Source organism: Rhinatrema bivittatum, chromosome 4 (assembly GCF_901001135.1).
Source record: "Rhinatrema bivittatum chromosome 4, aRhiBiv1.1, whole genome shotgun sequence".
NCBI classification, from domain to species: Eukaryota; Metazoa; Chordata; class Amphibia; order Gymnophiona; family Rhinatrematidae; genus Rhinatrema; species Rhinatrema bivittatum.
The window spans coordinates 333,392,779-333,416,531 of NC_042618.1; the positions used below are offsets into that span (position 1 = coordinate 333,392,779).

Here is a 23,753-nt window from a genome sequence, read left to right on the forward strand (position 1 = left end):
TGCTTCAGTTGAAGTTCCCTTTTCGGCCTCTTGTTGCATCCTGGGACCTCAGCATTGTCCTGACATGGCTCATGCATCATCCCTTCGAGCCATTGTGTTCCTGCGACCTGAAGTTCCTCACCTGGAAAGTTATATTCGTAGTGGTGATTACTTTGGCTTGTAGAGTCAGTGAGCTTCAGGCCTTGGTTACGTACATGCCATACACAAGGTTTTTTCATGATCAGGTGATCACTGATTTCCATATCAATCAGTCCATTGTTCTACCCACCTTCTTTCCAAGGGCTCATTCCACCCAGGGGAATGTGCTCTTCATACTTTGGACTGCAAGAGGGCCTTCGCTTTATATTTAGACTGCACAGCCGGTTGCAGGCAGTCCACTCAGCTTTTTGTGTCCTTCGATACCAATAGGCTGGGAGTGACGGTGGGTAAACAGACTTTATACAACTGGCTGGCGAATTGCATCGCCTTCTCCTATGCATAAGCAGGTCGTCAGCTGACAGGCCAAATCAAAGCTCACTCTGTGCATGCCATGGTGACGTCGGTGGCTCATCTGTGAGCGGTTCCCATCGTCAAAATTTGCCGCGCAGTAACGTGGAGTTCCCTTCACACGTTCGTGCCCCACTCCTGCTTAAACACAGATGCTTGACAGGACAGTGCCTTCAGCTAGTTCATCCTATGCAATCTCTTCCAGACTTGAAACCAACTCTTCCTGCGTAGACCCCCTGGTTGGAGCCAGGCAGTCCCATGCCGACCATCAGCACCCCAGTTGTTGTTGTGCCCGTTCACACTTTGTTTGGTAACTGTTGGTCTCGCCTGCTAACGGGGACAGCCTGGAGCTTAGTTTTCACCCATATGTGAGGACTACCCATCCTGCTTGTCCTAGGAGAAAACACAATTGCTTACCTTTAGCAGGTGTTCTCAAAGGATAGCAGGATGTTAGTTTTCAGGAATCCCGCCCGCCTCCCCACAGATTTGGGTTCTCCTTCCGTTTTGTTTCATTTTTTTGCTCATATTTTTCTCTGTTTCAAGACTGAAGGGGGGACCATGCGTGGATGCATGGATAGTGGCATTCTGGGCATGCTCAGTGTGCCAGTCAAAGCTTCTAGAAACTTTGACAAAAGTTTTCCATGCCGGGCTGCATCAGATGTCATCCATATGTGAGGACTAACATCCCTGCTGTCCTAGGAGAACACCTGTTACAGGTAAGCAACTGCGCTATCTGCACAAAGCACTGAAGTGATACCACCATATTTTATGTAGCTTAAAAATTATCACATTGGGTAGAGTCCACTGTGTACATCAAGGAGTAGATAGTTATCTATCTCTAGCATGGAAAAGGTTTTCTGATATGTGTCATATCTAGCAGTAGCTTCCGTAGGCCAGAGGAAGAGATTCTGAAGTAACCTGTCAAGAAGAGGAGACATGGTAGCAGAACCATTGTGGTCCTGAAAGGGCTAAAAAAAACAGAGACCCAGCAGCAGCAGTGGCTTGCCAGGGACTAAAATAGGAGAACCAAGGATCCCAGAAAAGGAAACTCAATGGCTATGGGTGCTTGCCCAGGCCTAAAAAAGGAAACTTGGTTGGCTCTGAAGACCGCATCCCTGGGCAGCAACAAGAGGATGAAGAAGAGGATGCAAGAAAAACTGACCCATCTCCTGCAGTCTTCCATCTATGGTACTGGTACCAGCCAGGAGAGTCCAACCCACCCCAGTCCTTCACCTCCTGAAGAATAAAAGGAGCAGTCGGGCTTGTAGTACTCTGGGCAAGGGAGCTCTTTCCCTACCAGCAACAGTAATAGGGCACAGAGTGCTCATGGCTGACAGTAATTCAGTGAATTGCAGGAAAGGAAGAAAAGTGGCAGAATGGGGGCCAGAGAGTAGGAGTGTGGGGAATGGGAGGTCTGAGGAAGGGAACACTGGAAGGGGAAAGGGGAACAAAATGACTGTAGAGGTAAGAGAGAGAGATGCTGAAGGATGAGGGCATGGGAAGTGGTGTAGTAGGTTGTATAAATGTGTGTTTGTCAGATGGTTTACAGTGTGTGTGGTATATTGCTGGCTATATAACTGAGTTTCTGAGAATTCGTTCATACTTTTTTGGTTGGGGTTCCCACTAATTTTAAGGAAACCTAAAACTTTTTTATTTTACAATTATTTGTACTTTAATCTGCATCTGGATTATAGTAGCACAATTACTGAACCATACTTGCATGTCTTGTTTATTGCGGTATGAATAATACTGAATAATTTTTTAAATAAAGATATTAATTTTCATATACAGTAACAAGTACCTGAATGTAATCCACTTTGAAGTGCCAAAAGGTGGAATATAAGGAAATATTTGGCCAAATTATCTAAAATGTAAACTGTAAAATTTAGTGGTTGTATTTTTTGTAGATTGTCCCATCACCTGAAAAGATAGTTTTATTTCTGTTACAGTTTGTTCCAGTCCTGGAGTTGTCCCCATTGTATTTTAATATGCATGATTATGATGTTTGTGTGTAAATAACTTGTTTCATTAAAAAAGATGAAGTTTTTAACAGTGCATGTTATTTCTCCAAAGCCAAAATGAAGTATTCAGCTACACTGATGGATTTCATTATTTGATGGTGCTGACGTATTGCATTTTTTAGGGCTCTGGTAAAGCCTAGAAGGCCTTCCTGGCATGAACAGGATTTCCTTCCTAGCTGTTTTTTGTGTGGGGACCCTTCCACCCTTTTTTGTTTGTGGATAAGATCATACATTTTTCCATTTCAGAGAGAATTTTCCTTAGCAATCGGGCCGCATCAGTCTGTTCCTGTTACAACTTTGGTCATTTGAACAACTTAATAATTTTTAAACGTTCTTAAGTTGAATTTTTCCTTTTTTTTAAATCTCTGAGCCTCAAGATTTTTCTCTTCTCTATAAGGCCTAATACAGTGAGCTTGGTGAGCTTTTTTCATCACAATTTCGTCTCTTAATTGTTCTGTATCTTTTTTTTTCTCATTGAGAGAGGTTCTTTGTGGACAGTTAAAGCTCAAAGCACCACATGTCTCATCTACAAACCAGTAAAGGTCTGCGAGATCTCCCCCCCCCCCCCCCCCACCCCCACAACCCATCGCACACCTCACAATTCCTAAGTGGAGAAGCATGGCCTCCCCCGCAGTCACCCCGCCAACAAGCTCCATGGTGCCATGACAGCTGCTGCCGGGGTAGGGGTGCTCACTGCTCAATGTTACCCGCGTTCCAGCAAATTGTTTTGGCCTCATGACCCCAAGGATTGCTTTAGAATTTTTTTTTTTGCCCCTAGTGGGGGTCAAACTCACTGCCGAGAACCCCAATGCCGTATGCCCCACTGTATATGAATTCTGGCGGACAGAGACAATGGCAACTGTGCCATCGCCCGCTCCTCGCCTCAGCGGCCGAGCCCAAGGTCAGCTCCTCCACAGCCCCCGGCACCTTGAATGGCAACAGCAACAAGCAACATCCTGCGACCAACCCAGATTTGAGGAGGGGGCACCGCCGGGCCCCAGGACCTGCTGCAGCATCGCCAGCCACCTGATCTCCTAACCCGGCAAACCGGAGCCAATGCACCCTGAACTGTACTGTCTCACCCAGGCTGCCAGCCATGACTGCATCCTTCTCCACCTTGGCTGCACTTAGCACGATTGACCACCTGCTCCCCGCCTCCAGGACCGAGCCCAAACCTGGACCCTCCACAGCCCCCCAGCAGCAATGATAACCGGAAACATCCCACGCCGGCTTTGGCCCCCCCCCCCCCCCCGAACCCGCAGCAGCCTCAGGTCCCGGAAGACATGCAACCCCGCTAGGGCCTAGCCACCAGGTTGCACACCCAGCTGGAGCGCTGGCAGCACAAGTGCCCCTGGGGCTCAAAACCAAGGAGGGCCTGCTGGATCTGCCCCACCCCCAACCCCCCTCCACCTGGCAGCAACAGCAGCAACAAGCCACTGCCCGATCCAACCACTCCGCGTTGAAAGCAAGCCGCACCTCTCCGATGCTGCACGGCTGCCCCACCTCTTTGTGCTGGGGCCTTCCTCAAATTCTGGCAGGGAGCAAGGAGGCCGGATGTGCCTCTGTCACGGCCCTTTAAATGGACTGCAATGTCATTAGCCTATGATTGTTCTCTCCCTCCCCTCTCCCGGCCATGTCATTGTCAAGCCAGGCTGTGGAAGGAAAGGGGGAGGGGAGCCATGCTGTTGCTCCCTTCAACGCCGGAGCACCAGAGACCGGATGCAACCGGGCTGCACACACGTGAAACACATTTACAGGTGGGCCAGGGCCCTGGGCCCACTTATTTCTATATCAACAAGCAAGAAGGCACAGAGCCTTAGATTCCCTGCCAATAATTTGTAAGAATGTGGGAATGGACAAAAAGTTACTAGGCGATTATTCAAGTAGCCTACCTTCCAGGGATTGCCAATATATTAGCAAATCATATCAGCAAGGTATGTCACCCATTCGAGTGGTCACTACACCAGCCAACTGTCAATAGTCTTTTCAACCTATAAGGACAACCCTCTGTTGACTTGTTTGCATCGGAAGAAAACAGGAAGGTGAAAAGGTTTTGCCCATTTTTCCCAGTGAGCTCAGCTCTACTCAGGATAACTTTCTACTCAATTGGAATGCAAATCTCATATACCTATTTCCGCCAATTCTATTGATAGCCAAAACAGTACAAAACTACTCAAAGACAAAGACCCATCTGGTACTCGTTGCATTAGCATAGCTATAACAAGTGTGGTTCACGTACCCAGTACAACTGTCCATCAGCCCCCCTGATTGTGTCAGGAGCTAGTCCATCCTTGTTGACACAAGGAGAGGGACGTCTGTTTCATCCAAATCTTTCTTTTCTCAAACTGACATCTTAGATCACTCATTGATTGCTCCGTTTTATTTATCCAAGCAAGTGAAAAACCTAGTAGTGACTGCTAAGAAGCCTTCAACTAGAAGAGCTTATGGCTTTGAATGGAAAATATTCTTGACCTGGTGTCATCAAAGCTTCTTAGACCTGTTCATGTGTGAGCATTGAGAGATTCTTCAATACTTAGTCTTCCTCAGGTCTTAGTACAATGTCAGTAGGAGTCCATTTCGGTGCCATATTAGCCTACCACACACATTTAGATTAAGCTAATCGCCACACATCCTTTAGTATCAAAATTCATGAAAGGCTTATGGCATATTAAACCTCCAGTGGTCAAGCTACCAATTCCATGGGACCTTTACATAGTTCTGACACATGTTATGTGCTAGCAAACATGAAGACTACACACATTATCAAGACTCATCAAGTGAGAGCCATGGCTGCGGTGTTTTCATCTATTGAAAAAATCTGCAAAGCTGCAACTTGGTCATCAGTGTACACCTTCACGTCCTACTACTGTCTGGACAAGCTATTAAAAATGACAGTACATTTGGGAAGCAGTTTTATGAAGTCTGTTTACCCTTCGTTCCTTAGTTCACAGCCCACTGCTCTAACCACTACACTACTTCTCCACTACACTACACCTGCCAGATCCCAAATAGTTTATCTATTACGTGTAATCTCCCTCCTAGACATAAGCGCTGGTTTTTCCAAGTCTATCTGGCTAATAACTCTTTATGGACTTTTCCTTCAGGATACAACAGAAAGGCATATGATGACTGAAATTCCTCCTCAAAGTCTGATGGGATTATTGGTGGTTCTTTTGATGTTGGTCTGTCCTTTGAAGAACTGTAGCTTTGAGGTTTGATAGGGGAATCTGTTATTGGCAGATCCTGTCTTGTTTGGAATGGTGGAATGGAAGCTTGAGAATCTATATGGACAGTTAAAGGTTGCAAGATAGGCAATTTCATTTAAGCAGGAGGAAATGGAGAATGAGAAATATTTGTGAGCTATTTTTGAACAAAGTCCAGCCACTTTTTTTTTTTTTTTGGGGGGGGGGGGGGGGGGGGGGATTTCTGCAGTAGAGAGAGAGACCTCTGTTGAAGAACTAACAGATTCTGGAATGAAGATCAGCATAGACTTCTTAAAATCCAGTTTCAGATTCTCTGTGTCAAAACATTGTTGGCATTGACAAAGTTATTAAAAACTTGCTAGCAAATGCGCTGATGAAGCTTCAGTTCCTAGAAATAAAGATGCTATAAATTTTTCCACAAGTGTTGGATCCCCTTGTTAGAGGACAGCACCAAGGAAGATGCAGTGCTGTACCCAGTAGTCCACTCTCCTTGGTGGGGTCTGGATTACTGCTGCAGTAAATGCTCTGCTTGGGAGTCCCCACATGTCATTGTAATTCAGCCTTGCTTGTCAACGGAAATAGCAAGTTTGTTTACCGTAAACTGTGTTCTCCACATATATATATCAGGATGTGAATTAGCCATTCTAAATACCCGCCTGCTTCTCTGTAGTATCAGCTACTTAGCTAGTCTTAGCTCTACAATCAACTGAGGAGCTCACAAAGGAAGGGAAGTCCTGCGTATGCTCCTAAGAGATAAAAGCTCTATGAGATTAGACAGAAGGGTCCATTTGGTGCAATTTGATGATGCTACTCCAAATATCATGGCTAATTCATCCAGCTGTCTATGGAAAACACTGTTTATGGTAAGCAAATTTGCTATATTATAATTTTGGTGGTATGTGTCTGTTGGCAATTGGTGGGGTATGCAAGCACACCCCTTCAGCTGCTGTCCACTAGATTAGAAAATGTAAAAAAAAAAAAAAAAAGGAAAACAATCCAGTCCAGGACTTATTTATTTATTTATTTATTTATTTAAAATTTTTATATACCGACATTCATCCAGGATATCATATCGGTTCACATTGTAACGCAAAAACAAACGCACGGCATGGCGCTTTACATTGAACAGTAAAAACATGATAACAAGGCATTAACGAGAGGGGGAACAATAACATGGGAAGTTTTGCAATAAAATTATAAACAAAGTTTGCAATTATATACATATGTACAAAAGAAAGAAAACTATGAGGTTAATTTTAATCAGGCTAGGAGATAAGATGGGGAAGAGAAGGGAGGAGAGCGAGGAAAGAGGAGGGGCAGAGAGAAAGAAAAGAAGGTGGTGGAGAAAAGGGGAGGGGAGAGAGGGGCGGTAGAACTGAGTCAAGTTCACCAAAAGCCCCCCATGACCTCTCCCCACCCCAGGCCTTACCAAATCTTGGTTTGTGCAAAGAATCTACCATACAGCATTATGATGCTGTCTTCGGGTACCTAGTGGCCATTTTACAAAGCCAGAGAGCTGAGCATTAGCAAAGAGGATGGCTCCTGTTCCAGGAAGACTCATAGTGGGGTAGAGGGATGTGGAGAAAGGGGCATTGGTTGAGACTGGTTTGGTGGGTGACATTTTCTGGGGTGTTTTTGTGTTTGGGAGAAATGAATCCTGGCTGGGGATGGGGGTCAGGTTAGGGAGAGGGATCAGGAATGTGCTGGGGCAGGCTGAGCAGAGGAGATGGGAGTGCTGCAATTGATCCGGAAAAGGGGTGCAGAGTGTGTGGGTGCTGGGCCAGCAAGGGGGATAGAGGGGAAGGGAGTGCTGGGGAGGAGGGAGGTTGGGGATTGCTGGGTTGGGCTGAAGATGGGTGTACCGAGTATGCTGGGCTCGAGCTGGAGAGGAGAGGATGCTGAGTGTGCTTGGGTTAGCTTCGGGAAGAGGGTCAGGCTATGGAAGTGAGGAGAAGTACTGGCATTGGGCAGGGGAGTAGGATGTGCTGGGATCAGGCTGGGGAAGTAGAATGGAGTGCTGAGGTCATGCAGGGGATTAGGATATACTTGGGCTGGCGAGTGGAGGGAGAGATTGGTCTTGGGGAGCAGGGGTGAGGATAGTGCTGGGATTGGGTTAGGGATGGTGGTCTGAGTGTGCTGGAGCATCACTGGGCAGGGGAGAGAAGAGAGTGATGGGATCAGATTTGGGCTTGATGTTAGGGTGGGTTGGAGCTGAGGAGGGGGGATCAGAGTGCTTTGGGGGACAAAGTGACTAGAAAGAAAAGAAGTGCTGGGGTAGGACTGAGGAGAGTGCAAGGGTCAAACTGGAGAGGAGGACAGTAAATAGGGGCCTCTGGGGAATTTAAATATGTTTCAGCTAGTTTGTTCTCCTAAATTGCTGTGTCAGTTATGGCATTACTTATGACTTTTGTGCTGATAAATATCATAGAACTTGCTGAATTTATAAATATAGAAATGAAAAAGATTTTGTCCATTTTATTTGGCCCATTGTTTTGCAATGCCCAGTAATTTTGTTAGTTTCTTCCTGCTTGGTGAATTCTACTACTTATTTTTGTGTCTTGCCCTATAAGAAAATCTATTGCATTTTTTAAATGTTTTTCTTTTGTGTTAAAGACTTGTTCTATCTTTGTTTCTACAGTGCCAGAATCTACTAAGACCATTTCAAGCCAGCCCCAACCTGCCGGTACTAGTACCAGTACTTCCACCAGCACTATTACCAACAGCAGCAATGGCAAGCGTGCGTCTGCCAATGGCCAGCAGCCAGCTGCATCCCGTTATCTGCCTCGCGAGGTGCCTCCACGCTTCCGCCAGCAAGAACAGAAGCAGCTATTGAAGAGAGGTCAGCCACTGCCAACTGGAACTTTGACCAGTGCAAGCCCAGCACAAAGTACTGGACAAGTAGGGGCAAGTCCCCCTCCTCAGCAAGGGCCAGGTGGACCACACCATCCTAGTAAGACACAAACTGGTAAGAACATTTTGTTACATCAGCTCGTCATGTTTAAAGCTAGTGTCTCCTTTTTGCCATAAGATAAAGTGGAAATCTACAAACTTGTGAGCAAAGTCATAGAAACATTTACTGAAAAACAGAACAGTGCAGTATCTTGAAGCCAGTAGATTACCAGATCCTAGGCAACTGAGTGGGTTGTGGACACCTTAAGCAGAGGTAACAGGAGCCGAAATAGTGTCAGAATTCAACTAAACATAAAGAAGCCTTAGTCGCAAGATAAGGGAGAGAGAAGACCATAGACTGAGTAAAATCTGCGACTACACCATAGACAGGCACAAATGGGTAGACCATTCTGGAAATACCCTTATCTGCAAATATCTTCCATGTGTCTTATTGTCACTGTGCTGGGTGATCTAGACCAGGCTGCTGTCAGCAGCAGCAGTTGGTTAATAAGCACAGGATAAGCCAGTGTGCACTTAACCCCTTCTCATCCTCATCCTCTTGTAGGTTTCCTTTTCATATGAGGATTGCTGTAGTAGTAGCAACTGTCGTCCCCCCTTCCACTGTTCCTGAGCACATTACCTCTGTGGTACCCACAAATCCACTTTTACTATAGGAGATTTTGGTTTTACCATTAATCTGTTTAAATCAAATAAAATTCAAACCAAGTTGAAATAAAAAGATCAACATATTTCACACCTTTTTCTTGAGGTAGATAAGAATTTTATTATAGCAGCATAAGATATAGTTTTAAACACAGTACACATTTTAACTTTGTGGCTTAGCAGAGTAAATCATTCTTGTTACAATGTTATGAAAATACCTTGTGTCTGCCCCAATCCAACTTGCATGTTAAAGACGCATTTTAAAGACACATTGCCAATCTTAGGTGATCAGAAGTGCTGAAAATGTCTAGACAGTCTCAGCGAAAATGTCTAGACAGTCTCAGCTGCTCACTCTCTGCTGTGATCCTGGTAGCCCACATCAAAGATCTGGTCAGGGTCCTAAGCTTGGTATGGAGGGCAGCCAGCTGTACCCCGACTGACAAGCTAATACAGCCCCAGGGCAACAATTCCAGTGCATTTAATTCAGGCAGGAGGCAGGAACAAATGTTAACTTGACTTGCAAAGGCACATGCAAGGATGATTTGATAGGTACTTCAGAGTTAGCAGAGCAAGGCTAAGCAGAGTCAGAAGCTCAAAGCGTAGGCTGGAATGCAAAACTAGAAGTTTCAGCTAGAAGTTTAAACTGGATGCTTTGCTTGAACTTTTTTTTAAAGTTCAAAGTCCTGGTTCTTGTCAGGACTTTATGCATAGGATCCAAACGTTTATATTGTGATTGGATACTGTCACAATCTAGTAGTATAGGATTGGTGGGTTTCAGGTACTGCTTACTAGCTGGTATGTGCATACAGGTTTTACGTGGATGGAGACGTGTGCTGGAAGACATCTGGTCAACTGAAATGGGCCTCTCAACTGCATACAAATTTGTCAAGGCCAAAAAGCCCAGCAAGTTTGTCTGGCTTGTACCAGCCAAATTATAAGGTGAAGACAGTTTGTTCTGTGTAAAGAACTTTAGCAGGTTTCTTTTTAATGCAGTTTCATTAGCATTCACATTAAAACTGCAGGGGCCATTACTTGGCATCCATTTTATGATGCTCGACCTGCACTCGGTTGCATATCCTCCTTTTTAGGGTAACTAGCTAGACCGTACACTACTCTGATGAACGGCAAACTGAAACACGAATGTGTTGCAACTCAGCGCAATGGACATAGCCACCTAGTTGGCCATATATATATTTTTTTCTTTTAAAATGAAAGAAAATGTATTTAACCAATCTTTAACTTTTTCAGGTTGTGAAACTTTTTTTTTTCTTTCTTGAAATGGAAGTTGTGATTTGTTTGGTGGTTTCTGGAGAGCTCCAGTGCTTTGAAAGATGTGAAACCCTAAGATCAAAAAATACAATTTCTGCTTGAGACTATTTTTCATTTTAAGCGAATCATCAATCCTGAAGCTAATGCCTATTATCCAGGGAAATTTATTATAACCCACCTATGTATTATAACTGATTGTTTGTCTTGTAGTAGAGAATAGGTTTTTCAAACCAGCTAATCAATAATTAATTTACAAAACCTGAGTTAAAGAAATTGTTGTATTCCTCCTAGCATATGAATATTAACTCTAGTTGCTAGGTGACAACCAATTTATTTTAGCTGAGAGCATGATATCCTTACTTTGTGTGTTCATGCAAGCTACATGTACAGACAGGCCTTAACTTTGCCTGTACATGCATTATAATACCCTTTGACTTTTCTCACTCACTCTTAGTAATGACACAATAATTTTGGTACTGAGAATAGGATCTTTCTTTTCAGCCCATATATGAGCATACAGAGAATGGTTGAGAGTATAATTTAGAGGTAAAGACTGAACCCATGGCACCATTATTTGGCTTCTACAGGTTCCCCAATGATCTCAAGGACTGGATGGCAGTGCCCATCCACCAGCTCCTTCAAGGTGTACAGAAGAGATTGTGAGAAACCCTGTTCTCCATGGACAAGCAGGATGAAATTGGTCATGCATGTGGGTGATGTTATCCAGGAGCAATGAGTCCAGAAAGTTCACGAACTAGAAAGAATTAGAAGCTATTTCTGCTCATGTGCAGCCAGCCTAGCCAGTCTTTTTCTGTAGAAGGAGATGGTTGTGGGTTTTTTTAATCAGAATCCTTTTTTTTTCTTATTTTTTGATACTTCCAAGTCATCTTTTTTTTTTTAATTAAAAACAAATTTCACGTTTAATGTGGCAGACTCCATTTTTCTATGATGGCTGTCAAAAAGGCTTCTGGATTTAAATGAGGAATAACAGTTAATGAAAAAATATCCATAACTGATCATCAAATTGAATATATGTGTGGTCTAGGACTTGAACATGATGTTCCAAATTGCTTAATTTGTTCTAACATGTTACCTAGAGCCAGAAGATTTTGGATTAAAGATATTTTTCAGACTATTCAGAACCAAGCTTCAACATCAAAGTCAAAACTCTCTAACTCTTCAACACTGATATAACAAACTTCCACTTTATCTCTTGAAACTTAAGCATCAAAGGTTGCCTCTTTTTTTTTTTTTTTTAAAGTCAATTACGAGGCAAGGAAGAAATCCCTCTGAAGACCTCCATTCTTCACATACTCCTTCAGGTTTTGCTTTGGGGTCAAATATAAGAATGAGAGCAGTTGAGTCCAAGTGATGGGCTCCATCTTTGATTTTGTGACATTGATCACGTTGTTGGCACTGTCCACTAGCAATGAAGATGGGTCAGGGAGGTTTGTCCTCTTAAGTGGTAAGAAGATGATCCTTTGATATTAGTGCATCAGGAGCCTCCTCTTTCCTCCAAATTTACCGGTTTCATCTTCTCTATCTACAGTGTCTGTGCCCCCATTTATTACATAGAAGGAAGTGCTGTCTCATTACCTGGTGTAGTTTATGAGAGAGATTTGAATAAAATGGTACATGATCTTTTGGCTGAGCATCTTACCAAGCTATATACAACTTTAGTGCTGTCTGTTTCAGTACCTTCTGTTTTGATGACTATCACTTCATTGCAGCTAAAGCCTATACAATAATTGTTCCTTTTGCATTCTTAAGTGGCAGCAGCACTGACCATTTGCATTCTTTTGCCACAGCAACGACCATTCAACATTAATGCCTTTCAGCCTCTCAAAGAGAGGTGTCCTCTTCAGTTGTTTACCAGGTTGCTTCCAGCAGCATACTTCATAAGAGAGAAACACTATTCTCTGGTGCCTCATGCTACTTATGCTTTATCTGAGTCTGACTTAAGAGTCAGATCATTCATGGGACAGTGATTAAGCTTCCATGGAATTAAACTCAGATGTAGATGACCTCTGGGTCTACCGTCTGACCTGTCATCACCTCCAGTTAGAAGCACGTCCTCACCAGAAGATCTTTCCTTCCCAATCTTCATCAAAGTATCACATTCCTTTTGACCTACAAGTAGAAGGAGAATCTGGAGCACCTACGCTAGAACTCTTAAATTTTATTTATTTATTTTTATTTTTTTCTATACCGACATTCCTGTAAAAGTACAAATCATATCTGTTTACAATGAAACTTCAAATTCGCTCTAAGGCGGTACATGGAACAATGATGCCAGTTAACAGAAGAAACACTAAACGTAACCTAAAACTCTAGAGACTCATTTTAACATAATCTAAAACTCATGAAACTCATCTTAACAGAAAATACAGTGGATAATATAAATAAATCAATAAAATTAATGTGTATAAATAAGCTCAGGGGACGGAGGTACAGAGGAGATGGTAGAAGGGGGGAAAGAGAAGGCAAGGAAGAGGAATGCGGTATATAGCTGGAGAGAGGGATTGGGAGAGTTAGGAGAAAGGCGATGGGGGAAAGTGACTAGTTGTTGGATTCGCTTGGGAGAGATCGGTTGAAGGCGGGGTCGATATCTTAATGATTCTATAGATAGCAATTATAGTCCATCAAATATTAAGATGTACAAATGAAGATCCGGGAAACCCACTTAATGCTAGCCCCAGTGGGTATAAAGCAGGATACAATATAGGGTGCAAGCAGTTACTGATTTTGAGAAGACGAAGTTGCTCCATCTTTCAGTGATTGTATGCTCAGCTTTAAAGAGGTCTTAAGTCAATGGCTTATTCTTCGGTTCCTCAAAGCAAAGATCTTCAAACATTGGATCTTTTTGGCAGGTAACTGCCAAAAAACTATAATCTCCTCACATGTGTTCTTACTAGCTATTTATGATATGATATATTTATTTTTATTTATTTATTAAGGCTTTTATATACCGAATTTCTTGATACAAATCAAATCAATTCGGTTTACAATGAACTAAGTAGAATATACAATTAACCAATCAACAAGAGATACAGAGCATACAGTTACATTATAACAAGGAAGCCTTAACTTGGAGTAGGAAAATAAAGAAGGGGTGAACGGAGCAATAAATATATAAAGTGCAATAAAATAGAATAAATACTATATACAGTGGAGGGGGCTAGGAGCCAACCTCTCTTTAATGGATATTAGGCATGAAAAATTTGGAAAAGTTTTGTTTACAGAGATGTGTGGTGAAGAATATGCATTCTGTTATAGAAAAGCTATAGAAATTGTCTGCATTACTCCCTTCAGACAAGTTAGTTGGTTTTCTTTGCTTATCAGCAGCAAGAGACTAATTTGGTAAACACCTTGAACAATCGGCATACAATGGATTTGAGCCGTAATTGAAGCTCAGCTTTAGCTATAGGGCCTTGTAGAATGGCCTGGCATAGAACCTCAACTTTGAGAGTAGGTGTACATGACAGATTGTCACCTGTGCAAGGGATATTAGCTAATCTATTCAAAAGTAAAGCTAAAGACAGTAGACCTCATAAAAGACTATTGCTCCACCTTATGTAACTTCAGAGCCATCTGCAGCTATTAAGAGCCTCCAGCCACCTTCCCAAAAAGGTCAGTTATTTTACAATAAAATATGCTAGCTCCAGCACTCATGATTTCACCCTCTCCAAGCCTAAAGGCCACAACCATATTACTGGAGAGGGAAAAAAAAAACCTGGCTTAAAATCTGAGTCAAGATTTTGACTTCTTACAGAGATGTTTGTCATCATCCCAGTTTCAGGGCAAAAAATAAACCCTATAGAAGGAATGACCTATTTTTTTGCAGATCAGGAGTAATCTTAGAGGATATTTCTTTACAGAGAGGATAGTGGATGCATGGAACAGTCTCCCAGGTGAGGTGATGGAGACAAAAACAGTATCCAAATTCAAGAAAGCATGGGATAAACACAGGGGATCTTTGAAGGAGTGATAGCAATTGTAAAGCTAGATTAGTTGATCAGACGAACAGACTAGAAAAGCCATTTATAGTAAATTACAACAGGTCCTCCAGATTCTGAGTGGGCTATATGCTATGGTTATTCCAATTTGTCCCTCAAGAACATCTTCCTCTCAAGTTCAACACCAGGAATTATTGAATGAACTACCTTCCTCACTGCAAGCAAGATCAGTCAAGTATGTCCCGCCGTGGAAAGGGAAAAACTTTTATTTTAAATACTTCTTAATCCCCAAGATTAATTGGGGCCTTCATCCCAGCTTGGATGAAATTTCTTGACAAAGAAAAATTCAAGATAATACCCATAATCTTGCCACTGCTAGACAAGACTGGTGACTGGTTTTGCTCTTTAGATTTGAAGGATGTATATATACATCTATATTACAAATGATTCCTGAGATTCATCCTAGAATCTCAACATCTTCAATAAAGAGTTATACCTTTGTCTGTCGTCAACATCTCGCATCTTCACAGAGTGCCTAGCAGTAGTTGCGGCACATCACAGAAGATATGAGGTGAACTTATTTCCATACCTAGGTGATTGTCTAATCAAGAGCAATTGAAATCAGATGCATTGAATTCAATCATACAACTTCTGGAACATCTGTGGTTTGTCAGATGTTTATGTATTATATTATGTTTACATACTTATGGATGTAAACTTCTCGGTAATCCTGTATCTTGTTCTGATTACTCTTGTAGAAAAGCAAATACATCTTTGTAATAAATAATTGCTCCAAATCCAATTTAAACCTTTCAAATAGTTAGTCCTGTTCAATTCTGAACAGGTGAAAGTATTTCTTCCTAGTGACAGAATCATAAACCCTTTGTCTGCGATGGGCAAAGTATTCCACAATCAAAAACTATAACTTTCGGTATCTTCCAAATACTGGGTAATACGTCTTCAATGGTAATATGATCCCTATGACCTAGTCCACATAAAACTTCCACTGTGGATGTTAAAATCACAGTAGAATCAATCTTAAGACCTATAGCCCCAGATAAATGGAAGAAGTGAAATAAAGAATCCCGATCTTTGTGGCTATTGAAGGACAATCTGATAACTGGTTTGCCTTTTCATCCATCTTCATCAGGTTCTCCTAACCACAGATGCATCTCTCCTCAGATGGAAAGCACACAGTCAAGGCCTCCAAACTCAAGGCTTTTAGTTTTCCCAGGAGGCAAAGTAACATATCAGTCTCAGAATTAAGAGCAGCATGATTTGCTCTCATAGCTTTCAAACACTTACGTTGCCAGCAAGATTGTTCTTATTCAAACCAACAATTAATTTGCCATGTTTTGCATATACAAGCAGCAAAGAACAAGTTCACTTTCACTATATTTAGAGACTATCGGAATTTGGAGATGGGAGTAGCCTATGTATCCATTCTCCAAGCCACATACCAGGAAAAGGCAATGTTAATTGTGAACAGATTCAGCTGAGTTCTCCATGTGACTTTGGGCAAGTCACTTCACCTTCCATTGCCTCAGGTACAAACTTAAATTGTGAGCGCTCTGGGAACAAGGCAATACCTACAGTACCTGAATGTAATCCACTTTGAAATGTCTGAAAGGTGGAATATAAATTAAAATAAAATAAACACCCTCATGAGTGGTCTCTGTACCAACAAATAGCAGACAATATCTTTTCCCAATAGAGGACTCCAAGTATAATTTGTTTTGCTACCAATTTCAGCAGAAAGGTTTAAACATTTTGCTCTAGGAGGGACTCTTGACATAGACTAGTGCTGGATGCCTTCTCAATCAATTGGGTATAAGCCTTGTTTACGCCTGCCCACTCCCACCTCAAACCTCATTTCCTCTCATAATTAAGACCTTCATAAAATGGAAAGCAGAATAACGAACTCTGATACTAATAACTCTTAACTGACAAAGACAAGTATGGCTTCTTCCAGTGCTCATCATGCTTCACCTGAACATTTCAATCCTTAGTTCTGACATACAGTAGATATTGAAAGGAGTTTAATTACTACTTTCAATTGTTGAGGCATTGTTACTCAGTTGCAGCTCGCATTAAGGAGATATTTAATCTTAAGTTCTTATCCTTTGAAGTTGGAGGTTCACCACCTGGTGTACAGACATGGGTAAAGTCCTCTCTCTCCCCCAAAATTATTGATTACCTCCTCCACTTATCTGAATCTAGCATGAAGACTAATTCAGTCCAATATATGTTTACTATAATCAGGAGGAAGGAAAATCTATACCTTCATATTATCTAGTAGATTGTTTCATGAAAGGCTTGTTAAATTTCATGTCTCCCATAAAACTATCTGCCCTTTCCTAGGGATCTCAGTATAGTCCTTACTCACTTGATGAGACCTCCCCTTGAGCCCATAGACATTTGCCACCTTAAATACCTAACCTTTTGAAAGAAGAGTCTGTGAACTTTACTTATCCACCCTACACAAAATTCTAACATAACAGAGTAGTTCTGTGTACACATTCAAAGCTTCTTCCCAAGGTAATCTTTGGTTATCATATCAATCAATCCATTTACTACCTCCATTTTTTTTCTAAGCCTCACAGTCCTAAATTTGAATTGGCCCTACATACCTTGGATTGTGGTAAAAAAAAAAAAAAGCTTTCTTCCTACTCCAACAGAATGAGAAACATGGAAAAATCTACCCAACTCTTCCTTTTTATCCTAATAACTCTGGAATAACAGTATCAAAACGTACAAATCAATCATGCATACCCTCCTACCTCCCCTTGGAGGTCCAAAAATGTGACCAGAAGGAACTTTTACTTCTTTCTAGCTCTAGCTAGTAAACATTCCCTCCTTCATACCATCGGATGACATTATCCACACTTGTGATTGATTTAATTTATCCTACTGTCTACAAAGAACACCAGTTATAGGTAAGCAACGGTGCTGTCTTCATTCTTCTTGTTGGAAAGAATATGGACACACAATATTGTGTCTAAGCAGCATTGAGATTCAACAAGATTTAGTTGCCACACCAATCTGTGATTGTTGAATCCACCCTGAAAAGGGCCAAAACGCCCAGGGTTTGCTCATCAGTATCCTCTTTGAGAGGACGTTCTTCCAGAATGCTGTGCGTAGGTCCCATATAGCTTCTTATCAGAAGGGGAAGAGAGAACAATAAAATAATTATTGCTTAGGCTCTGAGAAACAGTTGCCCTTCTAGAACTACACAGGATTTCCTTCAGATAAGCTGAAATGTGCTAATTTTCTAGTTGCTCTTGAAGTTCTCTATGATTCCTATATGGCTTTCAGTGTGAAAACTGTTGTCTTATATGCATTAATTTACTAGTATGATTGTTGGCTCTGGGGAAGAAATGAGGCATTCTGTCTCTCTGAGAGTCCCACCCACCCCATTTCCTGTTTTTGTTCTATAGATTGCTTTCTGAGGGGATTCAGATTTTATAGCTTCACCCAATTAGATACATTGGTCCCAGTAGACTGGAAGGTATAACAGAAGAGGAAGTTCTCTTACCTGCTAATTTTGTTTAGTCTCTCGTCAGTCTGGAGCAAATCTGCATTGGTAAAGAGAAATGTCTGAGAGGGTGTGAACTTGGCATCAGTGTAATGTGGACTTAAATTCATATTTTAACTTGTCTACATTTGTTTCCCCTCTTTTAATATTCTTATGCCTACATAATTGCTGAAAAAAGCATTCAGACTGAGAGAGGAGCGGCAGCAAAAGGAATAACGGGCGGGAGGGGTTATAGGTACACTTCCTAAGAAGACTGGTGTTTGCTGAACCAGCAGATGAAGCTGTACAGCCTGTACCTGACATTGTCCACACGGACAAGACGCAGAGGTCAATTTTCAAAAGATTTTGACACCTAAATTTGAGCGTTAGATGCCCAATTTTTCCCCTTTGAAAATAGGTTAGGTCTGAGTGCCTAAATTTAGATTTCTGTTTTCACTAAATGTCTAACTTTAGGAGCCTAAATATTTGGTAGGGTTAAATGTGGGACCGGGATGGGGAAAGTAAATTAGGATCTCAGTGTTGATTGCCAGAGCTAGGCGCCAAACTTAAACAGCTGTATTTGGCGAATGAATAGCAGGCCTAAAATTAGGCACCTAAGTTAAATGCATAATCAGGTGCTAAAATTTCGCTGAACTTTCATTGAATTTTAGGAACCTAAAACTGAGGCACCTAGGTCAAATACTCTGTTTCCTTTGAAAATCAGTCTGAATGAGAATTAAGTAAAATAATTTTTTGATAGCAGTTGCTGGAATATTTAGCATTATTTTCACAATATTTGTTTACTCTTGAAAAATATTACATGTAGTAGAAATATTATTATAGAAACTCAGTAAAGGATCGAGGCTCCAACCCCTGAAATTTGAGGATTTGTACCAAGTTCTTGATGGTTCCCAGACCTTATTGCGGCTATTCCCAATGTACTTTCTGCAATTCATTTATTCCCTGTTATGCACCTCCTCCACCATCCATCCCTTTCATTTTGTATTTCCCTTCACTCATGTCTAAATGAATCATCAGAAAGTAGCTCCCAAATAGCTAAACTTCCTAATTTTTCCCTTCCTTCTCTCCCACCTTATTTTTGCCTTTTTATATTATCCTCCTCTTTTGTTTAAATTGCCATCATCCGGATAGGGCACTCATCTCTTATGTCTTGCATCCCTACTTTCATTTTCTTCACTACCTTAATACCCTTTGCTCCCTTAATATTTTCCTTCTCTTCTGAACTTTTGCCGCCACCTTTCTACATATTTCCTTCTTTCCTCCCCCACCTTGTTAAATTTCACTGGTGCCATACTTTACTTCATACAATTGGCCCCTTCCTCCTAAATCCCACCATTCTCTGAAGACAAGCAAGATGGCAGTCCTCATACATGAGTTACATCATCTGATGGAACTCAGCATGGAAAACAAGTCAAAGTTTCTAGAACTTTGACTGAGCCTCACTGAGCATACCCATGCTTACATTATAGCGTGGTCATGTGGAGTCCCTTCGGTCTTTCTTTTTCCATGGAGCCAGGTGATCATGTTTTTGTTTTTTTTCTGAGCCGCCTCTTCAGATTGTTTTGAAACTTTGGATATTTTCTTCTGATGGATCCTTCTTCCAATTTTTGAATGAAGATCTTTTGGCTAAAATAGCCTTTTTTAACAGTGTCCATGCCTGTTGCACACTTTTTACCTTTGTAGCTGCACCTTTGAATTTTTTCTAACTATTTTTCTCATTTTATCAAAGTTTCACTTTTGAAAGTTTAGCGCTAGAGCCGTGGATTTACTTAATGTCCCCCTTCAGTTATTAATTCAAATTTGATCATATTATGCTCACTATTGCCAAGCGGCCCTACCACTGTTACGTCTCTCACCAAATCCTGTGCTCCACTGAGAATTAGATCTAAAATTGCTCCCTCTTTCCTTTTTACCAATTGCTCCATAAAACTGTCTTTTATTCCATCTCTATCATGCCCTGATGTTTCACTTACCCAGTCAATATTGGGGTAATTGAAATCTCCCATTATTACTGCACTACCAATTTCGTTATCTTCCCTGCTTTCTCTTAGCATTTCACTTTCAGTCTCACCATTTGGCCAGGTGGACAGTAGTATTCTCCTATCACTATTCTCTTTCGTAATGCACAAGGGATTTCTACCCATAAAGATTCAATTGTGCATTTAGTCTCATGCAGGAACTTTATCCTGTTGGACTCTATGCCATCCCGGACATAAAGCACCACCCTGCTACCAAGATGCTCCTCTCTGTCATTGCAATATAATTTGTACCCAAATATAGCACTATCCCATTGGTTATCCTCTTTCCACCATGTCTCTGAGATGCCAGTTAAGTTTGACATCATTCACTCTTTCTCCCATCTTACTTCTTAGACTTCTGTCTTTAGCATAAAATATTTCAAAGAGTGTTTTTTGTTTGTATTTACATTCTGCTTTTCAGTTGTCAGGGATAAATTGGAATCTTTTAGCTCAGGTGAGTTTTTAATTATAGGCACTTGAACTGCTTTTCTTATTACTGGAACCTCTCTGTTGGGATGCTCTAACTAATGCTTCATTAATATCCTTTGAAGATACCTCCTTCCGAACCATGCGCTGCTGAGCAGCTGTCGGCTTTCCCCTTTGTTCTAGTTTAAAAGCTGCTCTATCTCCTTTTTAAATGTTAGCGCCAGCAGCCTGGTTCCACCCTAGTTAAGGTGGAGCCCATCCCTTCGAAAAGACTCCCCCCCCCCCCTCCCCAAAAGGTACCCCAGTTCCTTACAAAATTGAATCCCTCTTCCTTGCACCTTACACTAAGTTTTTTCACAATAGGGTGGTCTTGTGAATGCACCCTAAGTTCCTGCCTAAGGTGGTGTCGAAATTCCATCTTAACCTGTCAGTTGTCCTGTCAGTATTTTTCCCCAGGTCTCATTCTAACCAAAGTGTATAAACTCTGCACAGTTTAGATTACAAAAGAGCCTTGGCCTTTTACCTGGAGCGAACAGAAACCTATAGAAAGTCCACCCAGCTTTTTGTTTCTTTTGATCAGGTTAAGCTGGGGATTGCTGTTATCAAGCAGACGCTTTTCAATTGGCTAGCAGATTGCATCTCCTTCTGTTATGCCTGGGTGGCTTGATTCTTGTGGGCCATATCAAGGCTCACTCTGTTCGAGCCATGGCAGTGTCGGTAACTCACGATCAGTCCGCATGAAGGAGATCTGCAAGGTTGCGACGTGGAGTTCCATCTATTCATTCACATCGTACTATTGTTTGGACTGGTATGTCTAATACAACAGCAAATTTGGCCAGTCTGTCCTCTGGAACTTGCTTGAGATGTAGAACTCAGTTCTGTTCCTGCTTAGCCGCAGAGTTCTTACCTGTTACAGGTGTTCTCAGTGGACAGCAGGATGTCAGTCCTCATGAGACACGCACACCTCCCCATGTAGTTGGGTGTCCACTACATACCAGGGATGGCCAACCTTTCACGCACCAAGAAAATGGAATGTGTAGTGCTAAATAGCCTAATATTTTCAAAAGGTAAGAGTATGGGAGGAGGAGGGGTGGTACCCCCTTCCAAAAGTATCTTTCCCTCTCTCAATCCTCCCACTCTGCCCCCACTGGTTTCTCTTTGTCCCCTCCTTTTTCCAGAAGTTTCTCTCAATGCCCCCATCAGTCTTTTTCTCAGTCCCCCAACCCTGTCTCAACCAGTCTTTCAATTCTCCCACCAGTCTCTCTCAATTCCCTCACCATGTCCTGCCTATCTTTCTCTCAATCCCATCCTGTCCCCTCAATCTCTTAATCCTTCTACCAGTTTCTCTCGCTCTTAATTCCCCCACTTTGCTTCCACTAGTCTTTCATGCTCTCTCAATCTCATTCTATCCCCCAATCTCTCAATCTTTCCACTAGTCTTTCTCAATTCCCCCACCCTAATCTTCTCACCTTGTCCCCACTAATATATCTCTGTCCTCCCAACCTGTCCCCACCTACCTTGACCAGCATTTGACATTTTCTCTCCTCCATGCTCTCTTTCTCTCTCGTCCCCATCAGTGTCTCTCAATCCTCCACCCTATCCCTTCCACTGTCTCTCTGCAGCCCCAGCATAACATTTCCCAAATCCCACAAGGACAGTGGCTTAGCGTCTCCAATATTAACACCTCCCCCCCACATCTTGTACTACTCTTTACTCCCTCTCCTCTGCCCACCACCTGTATCTCCCCTGCCCCCAATCTCTCTTATTCTTTCTTCTGCCCCATCTTCTCTTTCTCTCTCTCTCGTCTTCCTCCTTCAGTGCCCTTTCTGGCTGTCTCGCATATACCCTCGACCATAATCCATTCTGACTCTCACACATATATCCTCATCTCCCCCCAACATTCAGCCTTTTCAAGTCACTTCCCCCAGAAGTAATTCCCCCTTTTTGCACTGCCCCTTTCCATGTATCTCTTTCAAGCCCTTCCACCTCCAATCACTATCCCTGGCATTCTTACTCCTCCACCTAGTTATTCCTCTAGCTTCCATTCTCCCCTGCCCCATTACCCGTTAAGGTTCTTTTACATTCTCTCTCTCTCTCCCTTTAGGCTCTCTAGCTCTCTCTCTCTCCCTTCTACCGTCACTAGCTATGACTGTAACCCATCCCCAGCTCCCTTCTCTTTTACCTCCTCCGGCTGTCTCACACATACCCTCTCATCGCCACCTTTAGGCCCACCCTGATACCATGTCTATTTTTTACCCTCCCCTCAAATCACCATCACTGAATTAATAACACACAAACCCCTCCCCATGTCTTTCTCACACACCTCTACTGGATTCCCATTTTTTGAACCCATCTACCCCCAGCCTTGACTCTTAAGCCCATTCTACTACCCCATCATGGTTCTTATACAACCCCTCTCTTCTTCCCTCTGTTTTTCCCCACCCAAACCTTGGTCCCCTCACACCTGTTGCAGAGCAGGATCTTGGTAAGGAATAAGGTGCTATAGGAATCCAAAATCCGTTGCTGACATCAGGGAGATGGAGGGAAACAGTATTTGCCCCTCCCCTGCATCTTCACAGCAGAAGCTCCTTTTTGTGCTGTCCCCCCCCCCCCCCATCCCACCCCCAACTCTTGTAACATTCACCTCTTTTCATGTCACCGCCCTCAGAAGCATTCACGTCCTTTTGCATCACTACTTCAAGCATTCACTTCCCTCACCATAAGAAAATGATTGTGCCATACTGGGTCAGACCAAGGGTCCATCAAGCCCAGTATCCTGTTTCCAACAGGGGCCAATCCAAGTCGCAAGTACCCAAACATTAAATAAATCTCAAGCTACTATTGCTTATTAATTAATAGCAGTTTATGGATTTTTCTTCTAGGAAATTATCCAAACCTTTTTTAAACCAAGTTACACTAACTGCTGTAACCACATCCTCTGGCAATGAATTCCAGAGCTTAACTATGTGCTGAGTGAAAAAGAATTTTCTTCGATTTGTTTTAAATGAGCTTCTTGCTAATTTCATGGAGAGCCCCCTGGTCCTTCTATTATCTTAGAGAGTAAATAACCAATGTACATTAACTTGTTTGTCTTTTCATGGTTTTGTAGACTTCTATCATATCCCCCCCTCAGTCGTCTCTTCTCCAAACTGAACAGCCCTAACTTCTTTAGCCTTTCCTCATGGAGCAGCCGTTCCATACCCCTTATTTTAAATGCCCTTCTCTGCACTTTCTCCAGTGCAGCTATATCCCTTTTGAGATGCGTGACCAGAATTGCATACAGTATT

The 23,753-nt window shown here is 42.2% G+C and overlaps 1 protein-coding gene across 1 annotated transcript in view; it reads left to right on the forward strand.

The window, feature by feature from the left end:
- Window positions 1-23,753, forward strand: part of TNRC6C (trinucleotide repeat containing adaptor 6C) — a 309,688-nt gene that overhangs the window by 63,479 nt on the left and 222,456 nt on the right. Inside the window, exon 2 of the mRNA XM_029600392.1 lies at window positions 8,349-8,675. The gene's annotated coding sequence lies outside the window, so the exon portion shown is untranslated. The remainder of the gene's footprint in view (window positions 1-8,348; window positions 8,676-23,753) is intronic.